The sequence below is a fragment of the Neodiprion lecontei genome, chromosome 6, assembly GCF_021901455.1.
Source record: "Neodiprion lecontei isolate iyNeoLeco1 chromosome 6, iyNeoLeco1.1, whole genome shotgun sequence".
In the NCBI taxonomy this organism is placed as follows: domain Eukaryota; kingdom Metazoa; phylum Arthropoda; class Insecta; order Hymenoptera; family Diprionidae; genus Neodiprion; species Neodiprion lecontei.
The window spans coordinates 1,559,449-1,576,622 of record NC_060265.1 but is presented as its reverse complement, the minus strand read 5'-3'; the positions used below and the strand labels follow the sequence as shown (position 1 = coordinate 1,576,622).

The window sequence follows — 17,174 nt, the reverse complement described above, 5'->3', positions numbered from 1 at the left end:
CTGCGTTGAAACTTTTCGAAAGAACGTTTAAGTCGTCGGAACTCAAGAAATTGTTCGGTTGTTGGGAGAAAACTTTTATCCACCATTTACCAACCGCGTCAGACATTAGTATATATATATGGGCTTATGTATACAATAGCTCTGGTAACATGACTGCTTGCCGTTACCCACAAATATATGGTTCTCATTAACTGCGTTGTTTCCTCCCTACACACCAACAATCGTATGTTTTCGTCAAAGTAATTTTTTAAATTAATTCTTCTTACTTTACATTCCCGATTTGTTTTTTATTTGGCGGATTTGTCGCGTGATTTTACAGAAAAAAAAAAATTGTGCGGCACAGTTGCCGTTTCTCCGTGCGACGAATTATTACACGTTTATACATACGTACAGAGAAACGAAAGTGCAATAGTACATTTGGCAAAGACTGTGCAGGACTTTACGCCTGCACTTTAATCCGGTCACGTAATTGTTGGCTCTGCGCAGAAACGATTATTGCCCGAGACCCGCAGTCTGGTAATTTGCTAGGTTTTTGTTTTTTATTTTCCATTTCCTTCATTATTATTCTTCTTCTAATTTTATTTTATATTTCATTTCGTTTCGTGGCGAAAACACGACACTGCCTAGCTGTACTCTAGTCACGTGCTTTCTTTGGTAGCTGCGCACAGTGTCCATGTTTTATACCCCGAGTGAAGTTGTGTTGAAAGTCCTTCTTCTGTGTATGCACATTGTACACATATTATATATATATATACACAAACATGTAACACAAGTTCACAGGATACTCCCTGAGATTTTGCACGCAGCTTATTTATACAGCTCCGGTTCCCCTCTCTGCAATTTTTTTCTTCTTTTTTTTTTCCCCGCATGTACGTCGGATGTGCGGTTACAATTTCGCGTGCATACCCAACCTCGTACAATTTAGTTTACGGTGTTAAAGTGTACTACTGGCTAGGGTAGGTACGATGTATTTGTGTAGGTGCGAGGGTGTAAAGTGTACGGAATGAGCGGAATAAAACGAAATGTTGAAGCGCAGAGGCGAAAATATACTGGAAGAATGGAAAGGGAGGAAAAGAAAGCTACGAAATTTGAACTCGGGGGAGGGGAAGAGGAAATCCACCGGGTTTATCCCGAGAGAGAAAAATGGCAACTTTTCTTCTACTAATCCCTCGCCTCCCTTCTTCTTATTTCATACCGGCCTTGCCGAACTTGACTCGCAAATTCCAAGACAGATTGGGATGATGATGATTTAGGGCACAAGTGTATAAATCCAGAATAACGAGATGAAAAGCAATCGGACTGATAATAATGGAAGAAACTCGGTCGACCACGGAGTTTGAAATTTGAATGAAAATATTCTCGTTAAGCCGTCTTCTGGCTGTTTGCTAATACTACACCAGTCCGAAATTCTCCCTGGCTGCTGCTGCTGCTGCTGGAGGAGCACAACAATCGATTTCAATTTGCCAACTTTCCTTACCTACCTCTAAAGGGGTTGAATTTATGCAAAGTAATTTCGCCGCTGGCCTGGCTATAGTGCGGCACACATATAGGGGTACATAAGGTACGGAGGTTATAGGTCGATAAAATAAACGCAAAGTCTTTTACCGAAGCCTGGAACGTGAATTCGTTCGAAAAGAAACCGCCTACATGACTTTCCGCGAGCTCCTCCTCCTCCTCCTCCACCTCCTCCGATCATCATATTTACTCAACTTGCCCTCCTTGATACGAGTAACTTACGTTATACGAGAGGACACGCATAATCTCTCCTTCCCTTCTCAACCGTCGTATAACAATGACTTTCGTACTGTCTCGCAAGACTCGATTTACAGTCTCATGAGATAAGATGGTAATCGGATTCCGATGCCAATATTGCCACGCGTATAGTCATTGATTGAGATGTCGAGGCGGGTCGAATCGGCCTTTCGGTTAGTTTCCTCCCTTGATGTGGGAGGGAAGCGGCCTCGTATTTTTAGACGACTGATTGCCGGCACTCTCAACTCGTACGTTCCACGAGACGTCACGCGAATCTTCCGCTTATCCCGTTTATCCGTGGAACAATGTAAATCCCGAACGGCAATCATCCTCGATGCACGGGTTACAGTCGTAGGGCATGGGTTCAAATTGTTCCTCCGGTGCAGCAGCAGTACCACCACCACCACCGTTGCACCGTCTGTGCGGATATTACCGGATTGCTCGCTTTGGAACGGAGGATAATAGTTTTCCGTGGACTTGGTGCAGCGCATGCATGGCATAATGCCGCCGCCTATCATCCCGTAAAGGGGGCGTGTAGTAGAACACGAGTAGAGGAAAGGTTTGAGGTTAAATGCAGATGTCGGCCCGCCGAGCAGAGAGTCCTGTTGCATTTCGCTGGGCCGTGCACAGCCTTCCTTACTTCCATCCTTCCCCCGTCTATCTACCGGGCGACCGCTCCATTTGGTGGCGGCTGCAGTGTGCGAAACTTGACTTAATTTATATCCCAGAACAAGCTCCATTGTTGGTTAAATGCCTTTGTATCGCGGACTCCCTCCTCCTCCTCCTCCTCCTGCTCTTGGCTAAGCGAGAACGCTCCTTCTCCTCATCCTCTGGGACGCCTCTTTTCAACCCTGCACCGGCAGAGGACTCGCGCCTGCGGGACACCAACATGGCCACCCCCTTGAATCCGCGACGCTTAGTCGTCTGGTAAAACGGTCCGGAAAAGTTGGCACGGTTCGGTGCGGAATAAGGATATAGAAGAATAGACGAATGGAGTTGAAGTAGCGCGAGACCCGGGACGGGGAATAAAATACACTCTGGCCTTCTTCCATTCCTCGCTTCTCATCCAGTTGTATTCTCGACTTTTATACGTATATGTACAAATGTATAATGCGTACGTACATGTATACGTATACCTTGTAGCTTGAAAATGATAAAGAGCGCCGCGGAATGGGGTACAATTACTTTGATCCATGGGATAGAAACACGGTTATTATTTTCTGGAAATACTCTTCGTTCCTCGGACCGAAGCAGAAATAAACAAACTACGGTATGACGGACAGGAGGGGGGGGGGGGTTTAGGGTTGAGTATTTTATGAAAATAATCGTATTATTTTTTTCTCATTAGCGACCGGCGTTATCCGGTTACATCAGTAACGACGAATTACGTCGTCTCAGCAAAACGAAACGTTTGTCACGCGTTGGTCTGGTAGAAAACTGTAAGGCATGTATCTCAAATCTCTCGCCTATCCACTTTCTTTCCCATATCTTTCTCCGGCATCACCGACTTCGTATCGGTAAAAAGATGTATGGTGTATAGTCTATTCCGAGGCTGAGCAATATCGGCAATGGTTTTTTTCCCCCCTCCTTTCTTCCACCAGCGGGGGTCGTCCGCTACCTTTACCTTCTTCGAAGGTCGACGGCGCGGACGGCTGGATGGCGGTGAGTGGAAACGCAGGTAATCCTTCTTCTTCTTCTTCTTCTTCTTCTTCGTCTCCTCCACCTCCACTCCGCCGGCGGCGTGTTACTCTAAATTAAACAGTTTATACGAGTTTAATAAAGCTTAATGTAGACTCCGCGTTGACACTGTCGAGTGCAAATTGCAGAACTAGCACTACCCTCCTACCCTCGTTCCCTCGTCTCCCGCATCGCCCATCGCCAGCCAGTCAGCCCTTCAGAACTTTCCTCATGCTCGGCCGGGTTGGCTAGCCGTATTAATATAACTCTATGGGATTTTCGTGTACCCTTCTACCCGCCGTGTTACACCCACCCTGTTCCTTCTTCAGGATTTTCACTGCAGGTTGGGACAAGCCTACTTACCCCTCCCTCTTACTCCTCTTCCAGACTTCTTGTCCCGCCGTATGCTACGCGTGTATAATAGCGAGCGTAAAACACCCATTCTCTCCTCCAGCAACATTTGGAATTGTTGAATTTACACATACGTGATTCGACGAGCAATGGCTTTATCCTAAATCATTACTGATTCTTAATCCTGTTTTAGACGCGATTTATAGGCTATGTGGGATCTTTAGGTTCAAAATTTTCCAATTCTTATCCTCAGTCTAGCGTGAGTGGGTATATTTTGTCATTTACTCGAATTAAATAAAAACCTCTCTTTCCTGATATATATATATATATATTTATATATATATATTTACTTTTGTTTCGGGCGTCGCGAAACTTTTTCTGTTTCATCCTCTTCTCTTCGTTTTGTATTAATGGTGGTATATAGAGGTGAATCGAAGAAAGGCATAAAACCTCCGAACGCTTTCCGTACCGATGGTATATGTATATAGATAATATATATGGGTTATATACCGACGTAACTATGTACAGGAATGATTTATTGCGTTGCTCAAACTTTAGATTATTGGAATCTCGTCACAAGTTCTTCGTATCTCGATATGTCCCTTGTATCGGCATCTACTTTCATTGCAGGCTGGTATACACACGCCGCCCTTTATAGTATAGCTTTATGGTACCTCGCATTCCTTTTTACATCATACCTAGTATATACAACCCATGTACGTATCTCTCTCTTACTTTTTATAATGCACCGGTGCTAATCGTAAATCTTGAATGCGTTTTTCTGTCCCCAGAAAGACACGGGGAGAGGAAAATTATGCGTCATGCTAGGTAAAAAGAGAAAGGAAGAGAGAGAGAGAGAGAGACGGAGAGGATGAAGAACTCGAAGACGTATGAGGTGAATAAGAAAACTAGAAACAGTAACGCTGCGTGTAACCGCTGGCACGTACAACTTGCGCCAAGCTTCGAGATTATCTTTAAATTTTATTATTCACACTCCGAAAAGCTCCCCACACAGCTCTCGAGTTCTTGCTCAAATTTATACATGTCCATATAACCCCGAAGTTCCCGGCAACGCTGCAAAGGCTTCACGTTTAAAAAAAAAACCCCTTATATTGTTCTTTTCACGAGTCTTTCTCGTCGTTCCCGTTCTTGCTGATGCTGCGGCTGCCACCGCCACCTTGATATACGAAAAATGGGCTTTTCTACCCAAGTATCAAAAGCTGGCAGGATATGTAATCTGGAAAGGTGAATCGCTCGTCAACTCGACACTTCAGTCCAATTCTTTCGGGCTTTGTGAGGAAAAACCCGCCGACATGAATCGGATGGCCGAGGTTAAATAAATCTTAGGTTAAGGTATACGCACGATGGTTTAATCAAGCACTCTTTAACCTTCGCTCCCTTTAACCTTCGCTCCCTTTTCGCCCTCTCTCTCTCTCTCTCTCTCTATTTTTCACTCCGCTCGTCTTCGTCTCGTCGTCGTCGTCCTTCATGAAACCGGGGAAACAATCCGAGCGGAGTGCTGTTTGCTCTTTGAATTATTTAATATCCAACCCAAGGGAGGGAGCGAACTTCCTTCACCCGGTTGTACCGACGAGTCGGTGGTTTTAGTGCTCAGCGTGCCTTTAACACGCATGTGGGCGAATTCGTTCATAGTTTCTATATTTATTATTGACGATATTTATACGTCGCGCCGTGTCACGCTACACCGCATCGGCGGTGACCTTATACATCGCGTGAGAGAGGAGAAGAGAGGAGAGGAGAGGAGAGGAGAGGAGAGGAGAGGAGAGGAGAGGAGAGGAGAAGAGAGGAGAGGAGAAGAGACGACAAAAGAAGAGAAGAGAAGAGAAGAGATGAGACGAGGTGTAGTGGATGGTGGTCTGCCTGCAACGGCGTAATCGTACCTGCATGCATATCGAACGATCGCTGCCAAGGTGCAGGGTATTATTTACACCGTGTATACGGTATACAATTTCCTCGACTCATCCTCGAGCTTCGTTGACGTTACGACGACGTCGACTAGTTTCTCATACGCGAACTCAACTCCAGACGTAACGAGTAGAAGGGAATATCGATATCTTATCGCTCTTTTCGTACCGCGGTTCGTTAGGGTTTGGTAAACAATACCGACTGTATCGGCTTCGTTGGGAAGAGAAGCCTCTTTCGTTACTGGGTTACAAAAATTTAACCTCCCGCGTGCCGCCGGACGGGTTTTCTAGTTTCGATTTTACGTTACATAGGTTACACACCGGTGGAATACGTCGATGCTTGTCTCGTTGATGAGGTAAAAAGATCCATCGTAAGTTTACTTTTTCGCCATTTCAAATTGTTATTATAAGTGAAAAAAGAATGGCTAATGTTTCACCGGTATATTCCAATTTTTTCAATTTGCGAGATTCATTTTACGGAAGTAAACAAAGTAAACGGATGTGAATTTCGGAAATGAGACAGCTCTGTAGGCAGTAGCAGTATAAGGGTATGTAGAGAGAACGTTTATACCTGCAGCGGTGTATGAAAAAACGGCGGAGGCGGAGAGGGGAAAAAGGGCGAGGTGAAATTTATTTAAAATTTCATCTCATCACTCTTCGTTCAATTAGGTACCTACTACTCGATGTTTCTCCGTTGGGCGAGCTGCAGGTTGGGGTTGAAAAATGGTTTTCTCCTCAGGACCGAAAGGCGAAAAGAGAGAAAGAGAGAGAGAGAGAGAGAGAGAACAGCGGCAACATATCCTCGCCTTTGAAAATTAACTTGATTCATGCGCCGGTGCCCGGTCGGCGGAAAATGAAAAATAAAAAGGTAGATTGTAACTTTATTCTTATTATTTTTGAGAACGAACGAGAGCAGGTATTCTATATAGGCGAAATTGTTGTTGGAAGGAATTATTTTACGTCGGTACGTCGCGCCTTTTCGTCCGGCCACGCAACCCTGGTGGTGAACCACTCGTTACAACGAAACGCCGGCCTTAGACGGGGATTGCTTTGCATTCCTCCGCTTCGCTCTATCGCAGGATACAGGTGTATGTAATATGCAAGCTTTTGCTTCCTCCTCTCTGCGAATTACACTCCGCAGCGGTAGCACCGAGAGGCTTTTCAGCAACGCAGCCTTGCAACTCGCAAGTTGTGTACATACCTCTCCTGCCCAGTTGTACAACGTATGTTATCATATACCTACCTTAACGCAGAGCACAATCATACCGACGTACGCGCCGGGGCGAAAGATGAAACAAAGACGGTCCTGCAAGGCTCAAGGAGGCTAAATTAAAGGGGGACGTAAAGGGTCTCGCTGCGATATACCAACCGACCGAGGGTGGATGGTGGAAGAAGGCTCACCCTGCACGAGTAACTCGTCGATATACTCCTCTGCATGCAGGCATGCCTGCCCGCCAGTCTGCCAACTATGAATTATGAAAAGCTTTCATTCCGCGGTCAGGTGAAGCGGAAGTCTTTACGTATGCGGCGGCGGGATGTTGTGCCGAGGGCGGCTGCCTTCGCTCGGATCAAGTTTGTTTTTGCCAAACGTTAACTCGAGCCTTTAACTCTTTTCTCCTTTTTTTTTTTTTTTTTTTTTCATACCTAAACCACTTGCATCCAAGTGGGAAATTTTACTTGTATAATCTACTTAATCGCGAACCCCGACGGCCTTGTTTCATCTCGGTTTTTCAAATATCGACCAGTTATTACCAGAGACATATTCGTTCCGTTAAACGTTTCGATTGGCTGAAACAAACAATTCTTTCACTCCATTTTTCCTCATTTTTTCACCCAACTCATTTAACGAATTCTCATAGATTATTGCCCGGTCAAATACTCGAGCCTTTTTCAAAATTTTATACCCCAACGACTGTAACGATTTCAGCTTTAGTCCATTCCCCGGCGACACGACGAATCTAACCACTGGACGGATGTAATCGATTTCATGCCGTGCGTTCGCGATACATTTATTGTTAATCACTTTGTCGTGTAACTTGTAACCCTCGTTCTTCGAAACTTTAGGTACGTACCTACCTACCTACCTGAGCCACGCGTGTCCTCGTTACATATTCGGGGTTACCTACGACAACCGCGACGGGTGTAAACACACAAGTCACGGACGTGGACGCGTGGAAAGTCTCTCCAACTTTCGATCCCCCCTTCATCGCGATCGAGATACACCCTAACCTACGTATTATAGGAGAAATATCGGAGGAAAAATACACGGAAGACAAACGGTGGAAGTTCGGTCTCGCGGTACACGCGGATCCCTTATTCCTTTCTGTTCCTTCTTTCCTCGCTCACGTGTCGCTAAAGTTGCACGCACCGGCGGACGAAGAGACCCTTCGGACGAAGGAGGAAAATAAGTTGGTAATATGTATTTATAACGATTTCTCTTTCTTCATACTTTACAGTTTTTCCTTCTCTCCTCTGCCTGTCGTCGAGATACCCTTGTTATTTGCTCGGCTACAACGAATTGATTTGAATTTTTACAACAATTGTACGGAATTTCGCATCATAGATATATTATGGGAATGAATTTTTACAGGTTCGATTTTCTTCGATCGTTTGTTTCTTACCTTTTGGCGAGTATGAAAAATTATACAGGCGCAGATCCCTATTTCTATGTGCATGAAAAAAAAAAAAAAAAAATCAAACTAGCCGTACATACGTTGCGGGTGATTTTAACATTGTTAATTTTCGAAATTCGCGAAAGGTCTGCACTGAATGTAGTTTTATCTTCTCTGGAAAAAAAAGAAGAAATTGAAAAAAAAAAAATAATCGTACGATTTTTGAATTAATGATTAACTCCCGATAACCGAATTAATATTCCTCGCTGTATTTCTACCCGCGTATAATATGCAGCGGAATGCCCCGAAGGAAAGTATTTAACATGCGGTTATGCAGCAGATGCACCGTGCACTCGGTGGTGCGGGTGGTGTTATTCGCTCGGTTGGCAAACGCGAACCCTGGGAAGTGTGTCACGTGTTTACGCGCAAACAATGAACGCTGATTCTATATTTATATATATATATACACGTTTACTAATATAATGTAAACCATGTACTTATTATGAATGCGCGCTGTAGGTGGGTATATAATTAATTAGACAGTTCCGCGCGCGTGGGTTGTATAACATTTAAGTAATGCAAACCGCTATATTTTTCACCTTACTTAGCTACGGTATCCGATGCAACTCCTCAACCATTCGTTGGGCTGGATATCGCGCAGTTTTTTGGTTTTTTTTTTTTTTTTCTCGATTTCTCCAACATTCGCCAAACGATTCACAGAGTTTTTAGCTAATCACATCTTGTTATTACCGTAGCGGATGTAAATTGATGTGTAACAAACCGCGGACGTGCAGCGTATCAGAGAAAACCGACACGTAACAACAAAGTCGAAAAGTATAGACGACACGGAAGTTCATGTAAGGTTTATATGGCATTAGGTAGAGAGGAGAGATTTCCCGGGTGGCAAACGGGAAAATAAGTGGATTGAAAAATTGGATAAAAAAAAAAAAAAAAAAACGCGTACGGGGGGCCAGATGCCGGACGAAGACGAGGACGAGGACGAAGCAGCGTGGTTTATGCGTTTAAAAAAATTGTCACGTTCACGCGAATTGGTTTTAGCTACGATAAACGAGTACGTGCAGTCGTATGTTTTGTTCGTAAAACGTACGTGTCCTCATCCCTCTCACTGGAAAAAAGAAAGAAAAAAAAGAAAAAAGAAAAAAGGGATGAGAGCGAGAGGAAAAGAGCTAAAAAGAACAAGGGAAAAAGGATTCGACCTGCATCGATTGTCCCGTGTGCACACCGGACACGTGGCGTCACACATATTCCCTCCTCCCGTCTACTTTTTACCAGAATTCAAGCAGTCGCGTGACTCGACGTGTCTATCCGAAAGCGAGTGACAAGAGTCGAAAGTCTGCAGGAACAATCAGGAGTCTGCTTTTGGGACCGTTTTTGCTCTAGACGAACAATCGCGGGTGGCTGTAATTAGCAATTGGTAGCTCGTCAAGATCGAGAATCAGACGTCGAAGGACGCAGACTGGAATGTCGGGATGGTATTATCTGCTAGGTATATAATGTACCTAGGTACCCATCAGCGGAACGGGGTTGGGTTCTTATTCGAAGCTCACCGTCGAGGCGCAACCAAGTTTCTCCGGCACCTAGGTGTGGATTACCTACGTACGCAGAGGGTTGTTCCATTCGCCGTTCCAATAATGACATTCGCCGTTCGCCTGCATTTACCCATTTGCATCCCTAAATGAGATGATGTTACAATGCGGACGGGGGTTTTAACAAAGTTTCATCGGACTTCCACCATCTCGCTTTCCTTCGCTTCGCCACGCGTCGCGTCTCTTTTCTTCCTTTCCTTTCCTCGCATTCTGCGAAACGATGCCATTCGCCTTCGGCATCTCTAAACTTCACCTTCGCATTAATACCTTTCCAAGGCGAAAATTTCCCTGCACCCGAGCCCCATTCGCTTCGGGATCTGTATTACCAACTATCTGACGCCTGCAGGTTCGTATTCATCCGCAGTTGGAGTAGACAACCAGTTATAATAGTTTCCCTGGTAGTGGGGATATAATATTCCCTCTATCAAAACATCGCTGGCTTTGGTTATAATATTGTTTCATTCGTTTATTAACCTCATCGTTCTCGACACGCGTCACAATTGCCTCGCGAGAATATTCACAAATTATTATACCCGCATCCCGAGGTTCTTTGACGATACGCGAACGGGTTTTGAATCGAAAATTTTTCTACACGACGAAGGCAACTACAGATCAAATATCGACTCAGCCGTTTATTGCACCGCTCATAATATTCATGCAGACTCGCGTGTCAAAAATTCCTCCATTCTACACAAACCTCTGACACATGCGTACACGATACTCGACGTTTTCATGTTTGTCGAAAACGAAATATCGTTTTGACCTATGTACCTACAAGTCGTCCTGTGCATACATATAGGTATATACCTATACATATATGTATGTATAGGTTTACACTGAATAAATATAAATTGAATTTTTGCACGGAAGAACGGTCGCTCGAGTCTCTCGTTCGTCCGCTCCATCGGACTATTTATTCATGCACGTCCTGAATGCAGTCAAATGTCGCGATGCAAATTCTTCATTTTATGAATAATTAATTGACTCCAGAACGGGATGATCACGATGATAATGATAGTAATAATAATAACAATAGTAATGATAATAATAACAATTTATCCAGCCAGTGGGAATTGGCACAAAAAAGAAAAGTAACAATTCGTTTTGACATCGTTGATGATTACAGGCGCGGTCAGATTCGATTAGGGAATAAGAGCAGTGACAGACCGTTGATTATCGGGTATTTGGCCGTGGCCCGATCCGCGGAACAGTTCTGTGGATAGTTATCGTTAATTGACATATCCCGGTTGTTATAATTAGCAGTAACTTCGAGTGACGGTTTGTAGCAGGAGCTGCTGCTGGTTGGACGGAGGACGGTACGGACGATACTTGAACACTTCGATACATGTACGCGTGTGCGGCCTCGAAGTTGGTTGCTAATTATTCAACCGACTCTGACCCGCGTGGCAGTTTGAATGCGAGGGCGATACGGCTATGTTGCAAAATCGTTATCCAATGTCTTACGGACCCCCTTAAATTTCGCCCCCCCCCCCGAAACGAATTCGCGAATCGCATACTAAAACCAGACGTGATTCTCAATTAACGAATTAAACGTAATGCTTTTATCAGACCGAGTAGGTTGTATAGTACCTACCGTCACTCGGTTCTACCCATTCATCTTGCAACATCAAATTATACCCTGTTCTTACTCGATATCCCGACCGCGTATTCCGCCATCCCGGCACCCCGCGGTTATCCAGGGGTGGAGAGGTAACGGAATGGGATTGTATGGGTGTTTCATGAGGGGATTCAACGGCTAAACGTTGTACGAGAGAAATCCAACCCTCGGTATTCCTTCGGTGGTCTTGGAACCCCGAATGCCGGCCAGTTTTCACCTCCTCCCCCCCAATTTTTTTTTTTTTTTTTTTTTTCTGCATCGGAACACATCAAGTCGCTCATGCTGCGAAGATTCTATCTTCGTTCTCATGGTTATATTTCCGAAACACGCGTGCACCGTCAGGCGAATGGTCAAAAAAAGATTTAAAAATTTTTTATTAAATACTCGTGGCTACACGTATTGAAAATCGGCAACGTTTTTCGCTTAATCGTCGTCTATTTCATCACGTCGCGCGAAACGGCTGCACAATTTTACTTATTATACGCGCATATGCGATTTTATAAAATTCTGAAGCACAAGGCACCGATTACCAGAGGTAGGAAATTTAAGGCTTCATGGCGATGCGGTGTTCGTTTCTGTTTTACCTGAACGATCGGCGATTTTACTATTGTTTCGATTTTCAGAGTTGACCTGTGTTACATACACGCTGCATACACCTAACAATAAGTATGTTTGCCTGCAGTCAGCAGCGCTACGAAGGTCGTCGGTTGCAGTATTGGCAAATTGTTCGATTCGTCGATACACGCACGTTGATCGGTCTGCAGTTTGTTGCAATGGCGGAATTATCATCCCTGTAGCCAACGGAGTGCGGAAGTTAATCCATTCAATCCTGACCGATTTTATTTTATTTTACTCTTTTGTTTCCGCGCGTGTGTATTTTGCAGGTCCGCCTTTCCCACTTGTACTTCCCAATCAATCCCAAGAGCTTTTATTTCAATTTTTTTTTTTTTTTTAAATTCTTCCCGTCACCTTTGCGGCAAAATTTCTGAAGCGAGTAACGAACCGGCGAAAGAGTGAAATAAAAAGGGATTAACGCACGAACTCCGACTTTCATTTCTCATCCCCTTCACCGCGCTATTTCACGATCTTCTCCATTTTATCTTAATTTTTTATTCCCTGATATATATATATATATACATATATATACAAACACAGTTCTACATCCGCAACTTTTGCTTTTATATGTTTACAGGTACGAGCCACAACGCCGCTGGGTAATGATACGGAAATAAAACGCGAGTTGGGTGATCAAAGAGAATTCTGGCAGTACAGTAACACGTACGCGGCTTACCACCCAGCATCGCAGAGAGGAGAAGGGAAGGTTCGTTTAATATTAATATTAATATTAATATCTTTCATTTACTACGGGCATTATGATCTTTCGCTTCGTATCATTCGCATCTTGTAAATTTCACGCATCGTACCTAGTGACTGTTCGACCAAATGTACTTTCTGCTTAATGTACTGCTTTCTTTATCGCTGTTATGATTATTATTTTTACTGTTGTTACCATTGTTGTTGTTATTATTATTCTCCTTTTTTTCGCGTTCCCTGCACGCAACGCTTCTCGTGGTATAAAAATTATGCACGAGTCATGCATTTTGAGAGATAATTTCAACCATTTCGGAAATTATGTGTACAACGATGCGAGGGTAACAAACACACGAGGATTGGAAGCTTTATATCATATCATATCATACGACGAAAAGTATACTTGTTTTTTGTTTCTGCTCGTTTTTATTCTTTAATTAATTCAGGAACGCAGTTTATATACGCATACATACGTATATATGTCTGACAGCACGATTTCGGCGTATTGTGTGTACAGTATACATACATAGGTGTGTACGACCAACTTGTACACGTACATATATACATATACTTCTTTGATACTCCGTAATATAATCAGGACTTGTTTTCCGTATCTATATAATGCAAAATATCATCTCCCCCTGATTACATTACATCTGATTTTGTGTTAAAGTTTTATACACAGAGTTTGAAGAGTTTTAGAATTTAATCGGATGCTAATGATATGATACGCATAACATTATTTTGTTTACCGAGCTTGTTTATTTATTCCTGAACTATGATCCTCGGTCTCCGGGGGTTGTTTTCTCATTCTATACGATATTATAATACGTATCGGAGCGTAATGCATCATAGCACCTATCTACCAACGTAACGCGTATCGACAACGCATATAAATGCATTCAAATTTTATGGAAATCATTATTATCGCAACATACCGGTACGTAGCAACGATGAGAAATCTCCACCATCGTGCATCCCGTTTTACGATTATACGCGTACTCGACCGTTTTTGCTTCTGTCCCGCTTACGCATTGTACAGGTATACAACGTAGACGCATTATCGTCGACGTTGCCCCTTCGTCATCGGACATTTTCAATTCAATTATCGCATTGGCATACCTACCTACTTCACTGCTGTACGCTCTGTGCCTGTCCATGTTAATAACGCGATTAGTAATCGACAACGTGACGCGGTTATCGGCTGGTATCTCTCGTTCGTTTTGGTCAATTTCAAATCAAGTGAAATCAAACAGCAGTGCAAAACCAGGGATATCATGTTCATCCATTGAATTTAACATATCTAATGGTTTTTAAACATTCTTTTTTTTTTAATTATTATTCGTTATTATAACTGTACAACGATGACCCGTCAGGATATTAATTGAAAATAATTTTCAAACAGATCAATTTATACGCTCGCGATTCAGGATTTATTTTATTCAATGTATCCCAACAATCGGTGCGGGTGCGCTTCTATTATTGACTTTGTTTTTGACGTATAAATATCGGTTTATCACTATCGAGGGAAAGAGGTTGGCCGGTTAGGCAGCAAAGCGGTATAATTCGGAGGGCGTCGCGACGCCTGGCACCGAGTAAAATTACATTTCCATCATGAACGCGCGCGCGTGCGCGTTTTATGGTTTGGGAGGGGGGGATGGGGAGGGTTGGAAAACGTGTTGAAGAAACAGAACATTACCACCGTTTCAACTCTCGTCCCGGTCCGCCCTTGATTGAATTATAATTACATTATTGAATAATAACAGACGTCCCGCCGTCGCTGTGCCGCGGTTCAGTAATATTTTTTTATTTTTTTATACCCCTCTCTTTACGCGCGTTTATTAACTTCCGAAGAAACGACGACCTCGGGCTAATGCTGAATAACCCATGTTGATATAACGAACCCGCTACGTCATAATGGAGAAGGAAACTAGAGCCTGACGCCATTGCTTTTTTAATTTTTTCATTTTACTTTTTTCCCTACGACGAAACGAGACGCGGACTAAAATATCGTTGGATCGCATTTTTTGCTCTTCTTCTTTTCTCTTCCTGGGATATCAGTGTAGGTAGGTACACGTTTTCAATTCAGCTGGCATAAAAGTAAGAAAGAAAAATTGTAAAAACAAAAAAAAAAACGAGGCCTCAACGATCAGGAAGTCAAATTTTTCTCAAACTCTGTATATTATTTGTTTCCGCAATGATTGACTTGCCCTACTGGTCCGCGCTCAGGCGTCAGCAGCGTGATATGCTGACTGGATCGAAGTTTTTAGATCGCTTCGATGCGCGGCGGCCGGACGGACGAATCGATTATCCCGCAGAAACCATTCGTAAAAACAAAACGTTGGTTTCATTCTTCTCGTTGAATCCGTAACTAGCAGCAATCAGCGTTTATATGTTCCGCTGCTGTTTTCCTCGTGTCCGTCCGTCCGTCTCGTAATTTGCATCCGCCATCCGTACAACCCTGTTTTCAGCAGTTCAGTATCGCGAAAATGATATCACTTCTGCGGTAATCAGAATTTGAGAAATTCTTGCCTGTACACGTCACTAAACTATATATACGTACGTATATCTAAGGATATACGAAGCTCGTCAGGGTGGGCGGATTTTTACGTCTCCGATCCGAAGCGTCGTGACTGATTTCCCGCAATGTTCATTAATATCAACCACCTCCATCACAGCGCGTTCCAACTCTTTGATCAAGTCTGATCATGACGCCACCTTAGCTCAGAGATCCCAAAGACGCTCCGGGGTGTCGTCTTTACTAATGCCCGGGCAAACCGCAGCTAATTCAAGTGCGAAATTCTCGCTTGCCTCTGCAATGCGGTTCTGTTCCGACATCAAACAAACACCGTGGAACATAAGGGTTAGTTTCCTGTTCCTCGTTGCTATCCTCTGTTCGTCATTTGGCGTGTACTATTTTGTGTTTGAAGCAATCTGCGCATTTTCACCCTGGTCGACTATCAATTCTATAATCCGAAAGCAAGCGTTTAGTATCTTTTATTATCCTCGTGTAATTTGACGCTTTATATATTCGCGGCATTCGCGAGTGGAAAATTGGAGTCAGGGGGAAAAGGGGAGGCGACGAAATTCGTGGCCAGAATTGGAATAGGTCAATTTCCCTGTCCTCGGCTTGTTTGGTTGGTCTCCGGATTTCTTCAGGAGAGTCTCTTTCATATAATCGCTACCCGAAAGGGTCGCGCGTCCACGCCTTCCAACCGCTTTTGCCCTTTGCGGCGATCCGCCCGTTTTCACCTCTTCTTTCTTGACTTTCTACACCGCTAAACTTTCCTTGATATCGCCTGTAGTGCGGGATGATCGGGCTTATATGTGCGTACTTTCGCATGTATAACGGATGCTGCAAAAAGGACTCGTCGCGACGAATTGTTGAAGATATTTGTTGCTCACTACTGGAGTGAGGATTGCAAATTGAAATTTGATTCTGTTGAATTTAAGATCGTTGATTGCGATGGTTGGGGGGTTAATAAAAATTCTCGGAGGTTGAAGAAAAATCTAGAACAAAGGGAAAATTGTTAAAAGTTATGCAAATTCGCTGACAAAATCATCCGTGTGAAAATTGCGCAAATTGGACAATTTGGAAAAAATACTTTCCCTTTTATCTGCCATCCCTTGATCGGTATACGCGTGTCTAAGGATCGTATATATATATCTGAGATATGTACCTGAAATTTGATTTTTTGGCCTCTATGTTCGAATATAACCCGAAGTTGTATTTGATACGCGTATACGTAGATGACCGGGGAAAAAAGTTGGTTGATTATTCAATCAGCACGTATACGGTGTTTTTCGCTTCGACGATCCAAGTGTTTAGTTTCACAGCATCCGAGTAAGCTGTAAGAAAATACCAACGTACCCGTATCTTAAACGGAGAGAATAATAAAAGTAAAGAAAGCGTTATAAATACTTATTCAAAAATATCCCAACACAAATATCAAAACGAGACAAAGTAGTAGAAATAGGAAACGAAAAGCTGAACGATCGGTGAAATTGGAGCAGCGAAAAAAAAGCTAACGAAGGCAGCGAAAAAATGTGGAAAAAATAGCTCGTTCTACCACCTCGTCGAGGAAAGTCCCGTGGGTGCTTCCTTACTCTGGGTTGCTCTCTTTCGCTCTCTCTCTCTCTCTCTCTCTCGCTTAATTTCAATGTGAAGCGACGTCAAGCTTAGTCCCGAGGATGATACCTCGTCCTGAGAGCTAAGTTGACTAGCGATGATTATAATGGAAGCGTATGTGTGTGCAAATCGTCGTACCTACATGGAATTATGTAGACAGTAGTCGTTTCATATAGTGTCGGAAATTCGCAG

At 43.4% G+C, this 17,174-nt stretch overlaps 1 protein-coding gene across 5 annotated transcripts in view; it reads left to right on the top strand.

Moving 5' to 3' along the window:
• The window catches only part of LOC107217056 (leucine-rich repeat-containing protein 24-like), a 173,439-nt gene that overhangs the window by 49,781 nt on the left and 106,484 nt on the right, over positions 1–17,174 (top strand). For 4 of the 5 annotated variants that reach the window (XM_046744021.1, XM_046744022.1, XM_046744020.1 and 1 more), the window contains one exon: positions 12,735–12,863. The exons of the other annotated variant lie outside the window; for it this stretch is intronic. The gene's annotated coding sequence lies outside the window, so the exon portion shown is untranslated. The remainder of the gene's footprint in view (positions 1–12,734; positions 12,864–17,174) is intronic. 5 annotated transcript variants of the gene reach the window in all.